The sequence below is a fragment of the Pipra filicauda genome, unplaced genomic scaffold (genome assembly GCF_003945595.2).
Source record: "Pipra filicauda isolate LSUMZ 115617 unplaced genomic scaffold, ASM394559v2 scaffold217_size2002032_pilon, whole genome shotgun sequence".
Lineage (NCBI taxonomy): Eukaryota > Metazoa > Chordata > Aves > Passeriformes > Pipridae > Pipra > Pipra filicauda.
Genome location: NW_024104329.1, coordinates 419,740 through 425,314, shown reverse-complemented (window position 1 = coordinate 425,314; position 5,575 = coordinate 419,740).

Below are 5,575 nucleotides of genomic sequence, written 5' to 3'. Positions count from 1 at the left end.
ATTGGGTGGTGTGGCTATTGCTTATTTCCTGCACAGCTGCTCCTCGTCTCTTCAAGGGAATGGAGCCAAATAGGAACAACCATCAATGTGGACCGTGCCAACAGGATGCAAGTGGCCCACCTTTGTGGACACTATTTTATTTTTTTCTGCAGAGAACTGATGTATAGTCAGTGTTACCATAGAGAAATATTGGTTTGTCACTGGCCACGAGTGGAGACAAGCTGACCAACCAACCTCATGGGCTCTGAGTGCTGACAACAGCCATGCAGAATTGAATCTCGTGGCCTCTCAAAAGGTTTCCACATCCCTGTTAACCCTGAGTGATGGGGGCTTTCTGTTGGTGGGCATGACCGAGTCTATCACCATAAAGATTCTTACTGACTGCTTGGATAGAGTCCCTAAAGGCATCATGAAGGTGAAGTCTTTGCAAATTAAGACTAAATAACAATAAGTAAGAACCTTATTATTGATTTTATGAAGTCAATACTTGAACAAGTTGAGTCAATACTTTAGAGAGATGATTTTATGGTTAAAAAAAATATATACGAAAAAGAAAACTCATGAAAACTTTTGTCTTCTTTTTGTGACCACAGATGTCTAGTTCCTGTAATACGTTTTTTATGTTGTCAGGAATACAGACTTTTAAAACCTGAACTGGAAACTTAATTTAGGGCATAAGGAAAACATCTGGAAAATGCTAACAATCCTGTTCAGCGTCTGGTGGGTTCAATTCCTTCTCTACCATTTGATCCTGTGAAGGGTACCATGTAGCTTGTTCCCACTCCCATGATTTCTCCAGCAAGTATAGACTGTTACTGCTGATATTCCCCTACAACCTATCAGGAAGAGGCTGAATGGGCACATAAAAAGTAGTCTCAGTTGCATTCTTCATTCACCATATCACTTGCTTGGTCAGACTATGTTACAAGAGACATATAGTGTGGGTAATGAAATCATGTAAATAGCAATGGTTAGTAAAGAGAGGGTTAGAATGGGGAGAAAACACAGGCTGTTTTTTTTAATCAGTTCATGTAGCCAGGAACATCAATAAATACAGTAATTGACCCAGAGATTTTTGAGTTGGGACATCACCTAGACTTGGGTTTTGGCACCAGCGCAGGAAGAAGTCAGGTTGTCTGACCCAGTAACTTTGAATGGGTTCCTATTTCTCTGGTTATTAACTGAGAGCTGCAAGATCAGTAAATTGTTAGCATATCTGGATCTGAACTCAACAAGCCTGACTTGCTCATCCGGTTACCATTGCACATGCTTTGACATTAACTTTAGCAAGGAGGAGGATCTGAACCAGGAACTCCTATAAACAATTTTCCTTTGAAATCAGATTAGAAAGTCAGAAATGCCAAGTGATAAGAGAAGACTTTCCTTCACAAGACTTCCTTTAGGAGTCTTGAGTCAATGGCACCAGCAGGACACTAGCCTTCATGCCCACACAAACAGGCAGAAAAGTTGATTCACTGTCATCATGAAAGTTATAATTTGAGCTTTGTTTCACCAAGCTATGGAATACAATTAGAGTTATATTAAAATCGCACATACCTTCCCTATTTTAAAAAGGAAAAGAAAAAGCTATAATGTGGTTGAAGGAAATGTTCACCCAAAATCTGGATGAAAAGGGAAGGAAAATGGGGAGGAAATCAACCTGCAATGTCTTTGCTTGCTGGTTTTGACATTAGGGTCCTCTTCAGGCCAAAAGTGAGCCTTCCAAGCAAGCAGATGGAGAGCTTTACCTGTTGGCTGGGAGGAAGGGATAGAAGTGGAGAGATAGTTTTTTTTTTGGAGCTGACTAGTTGCTAGAAAGACCTTTTCAGCATAATTATCCTGGCATAATGTTCCTGACCAGTTCTTCTAGTAGAACCCTTGTATTGATAGTAATCTACAGGGCCCATGCTATGAGGTGTGGGGTGCTGACTGCATAGCTGCACGTTGGCATCACACCTACAAAATATACTCCTTGAAGAGGCAGATACACTAAAGCCTGTGGTTCCTCATCAAGCAGGTATACAAGATGTACTGAGGAAGGAGTACTTGGCGAACATGTAGGAGGGTGGTTTTTCTTCTAAAAACAACAGAAGAGTTTCCCCTTTTTTTTCTGCTGTTGAACTACAGTGATGTTGGCCATCTCAGACTCAACATCTTTACTGGGGATGGAGCTCCAGAATGAAAAGTCAGATTGAAAAGTGGATGATATTATAAGCAACGGAAGATAAAGCAATTAAACCTAAGAATTTTTATACTTATGCCTGTATTTAAGATCTTTACTCAAAAAAATTACTTTAAAATATCTTTAGACCATTGCCATTACAAAAACATTACTGATACATTTTTGAACTTCACTAAATAACATAAATACAATAACAGTAATTCAAATATAGTATATTTCTACTATACACATCACATCAAAACCTCTAGCATCTATAAAACTGGATGGGGTATTCTCCAAAAAGCAGTTTACAGATAGGTTTTCACATGCATTCTGGTTTACGCTGATCTAACAAAACCTCTCACACCTAGCCCATAGCATCCCAGCCAAAATGGAATCCGAGGAGGTGAAAAATTCAGAGTATAAAATGCACTTAACTGGGTGTCTGAAATCCAGCAACTAAGTTTCTTGGTCCTACTCTACTAACAGTGGAGAGAGGCACCCCCAGGACAACATTCAGCCCACCTAAAATCTGACTGGAACATGTAGTATAGCTCCACCTGAAGTTACATCATTCTGTAGCAAACTCCACCAAAGCAGCATTCAGAAGCAGCTTCTGACACTTGATCCAGGAAGACCAGTGTCACTCCTTTGACTTGATCAATTTTAACACAAAAGAATAAAACACATTATACTGCTGGAGAAAGGGAGACAAGCTCTGTACATCCAGGATTTTCATGCACAAGCTCCAGTTAGGGCTATGATCTGTCATTACTCTGGGGGGTCATTACCCGTGGGTATGATGTTGCTTCTGTCAATATTTAAGTCTGCAAATAAGTGGATTACCCGAACGTGTATGTCTCTGCAATGATTTACCTGTTAAATTTGTTGCTATCAGATCACAGAGGGTGTAACACAAATTTGACCACGATAATTTCAAAGCTTCCTTCTCACCCTGGCATTTTGCCACAGGCTTCACAGTAATATCATCACGGGCCAGAGACAAGATCAAGAGACTTAAAATAATTGCAGACCAGGTAAAAATTCGACTTCTCTCACTTTTCTAGGTTTCATATGCAATAATATAGTCAGAAGATTTCTCATCTGAATCAGTTTTAAAGATAAAAATGGCTCTTTTAGCAAATGAGAAAGCACTTTAAAAAAACACATCTCCAAAGGAAATTAAAAGCAAAAAATTCAAGAGAAATTACTTTTTTTTTTTTTTCCATTCTCATTTTAATAAACATCTAAAAAGTCAGGGAGAAGTATATACTGAAGATGTTAATTTGACACCCCTTAAATATCTTTACTACATTTCTGGTGGAAAGGTGGTTTTCCACTCACTGTACAATTTTCTTACAGCAGTGGTTCCAAGTTTAAAGGGAAGAAAGGGGAAAGTGTCACAGAGGTGAACAAAGGATTACACATTTTCTATCATACCTGAAAAATAACCTACAGTACCTTCCTTATTAAGACTGTGTCGAATCATTAAATCAGGATGTTCCAGTTCCTGGTTCAGCATTCACCTCAGACAGAAAATGGTGAGGTTTCAAAAGTTTTTGCATTCATAAACTAGTGCAGGAATAGTATATTCCACTGACGAGGAGGGAAAATCTAGTTGAACTTGGTTGTGAATATTTATTCTTTTGAACCCATAAAAGGGACTTCCAGAGATGCTCTCAGCCTAAATGCTTCCTTGAGCAACACCTGCTCTTACTCAGAAGTAAAGCCAAAGAATTTGACTATGACAAGGCACATGAAAGGAACAGCAGGTTGAGACACTTAAATTCCAAGTGGATGATGAAGTCCATTTTTAATGCTACATAGTACTACAGTTAGAGCTACCAGCAGTGGGCATTAATAGAAGCACTGTCATGTACTTGTATGAAGTTATGACAGCATTGCATAGAAGAAAAACCAAAAGCACCCTCAAACAACTTCAAAAACAATTAGGTCTAAGGTTTGGAGGAATGAGGGATTTTGAAAGCCTATAAAAGAAAAATAACCATAATTGTAACTATTATCTTTACTCCTGCACATTATTTTTATATATTTGCTTTTAGCATTTTTCTGCTTCCTGTTAAAATGAAATAATGTCTTTCACAAGCCATTTCCATTAGTTTTGTTCCCAAAGGAGTTTATTTCAAATTAAAATATATTTCTTATTCTTTTACCCTTTTCCTTTCTTCCGTCTGTATTTTACCTTTGAAAATTACTGATTTGTCTTTCTAATTTATTTTTAAACAGGCAACTTCCTGCTCGATATTTTCTCAGCTAGTGCCAACTGTTTTTCCCCTCTTTCTTTTAAGTGTCTCCTTCTTTTTAAGAGCTTCTTGCTTGATTTCTTCTGATATACGCATATCTATCTCAAGCCCTTTATTATAACATTTATGGATTTCATATAAGTGAACTCTACTTTCTTTATATCATTTTTGTGTTTTTTTTAAAGGAAAGTATTACTCACTTTACTTTTCCACGCACTGATAATATTTTTATTGGCTAGATAGAGAAAATGAGCTCTACTGAGACACATTAGTGTGTCAAAGGGAAGACTAAAAGAGTTTGCTTTTGTTTTATTAAATGTTAAAAATGGTTTACCAGTTTCTGAAAAATAGTTGACAGTTTTTTCCTGTATACCATATCCTATTACAATTACCTGTGAAGTGTCTGTGCCACTATGGCTTCATATCTCTTCTAGTTTTGGCTGCAATTCTAACATGCAAGTGGCCAAACAATCAGCTTATCCCCAAAACCCAGGTGAAACAAACATAGCTGGTGGGCAGGAAATCCTCTGTCTTTTTAGAGATATTTTAGCACATCAGTAAAACCAATTATTCAGTGGAGGGCTTATATGCTTCAAGGTTTTTTTCTGCTTTCTCCCTTCCCATTACTGATGATGCAGCTATCCCTCCTCACTGGTGCACACAAAAACTCAAACAGTAGGAGGCCCAGATGGAGAGCTGTTATGGGTAAGCTCTACAGTCTCCAGAACAGCAGGAACCTGTCACCAGATGCTGTGTCAGGTAACAGGCTAAAGTGTTGCTTCTGCTCCTCTGCACAGCAAGCACAGAAATACAGCACAGCCTTCCATCCTTGGGAGGGTGAAATTGGTTTATCAAATAAGTTGGGGCTTTGGATCTGAATTTTGGGAGAAGCTGCTGTCTAGAGGACTCTAATTTTGAGGAATGCAACTATGAACTAAGGACTTCAGACAAAATTAAGCTGGAGAGTGTTACATCCATTAAGGTCTATGCATCTTTTTGTTTCTTGGAGCAGTACTTGGGGAGAGGTTATTACTGAAGACTGCAAAAGGGTAAACCACCTACAGGATCTCAGCTTCCTCCCAGAAGTCTACATACGACCCACAACCCATCTGCATATGCACAGCACTGATAGCAAAATAAAGACCCATGT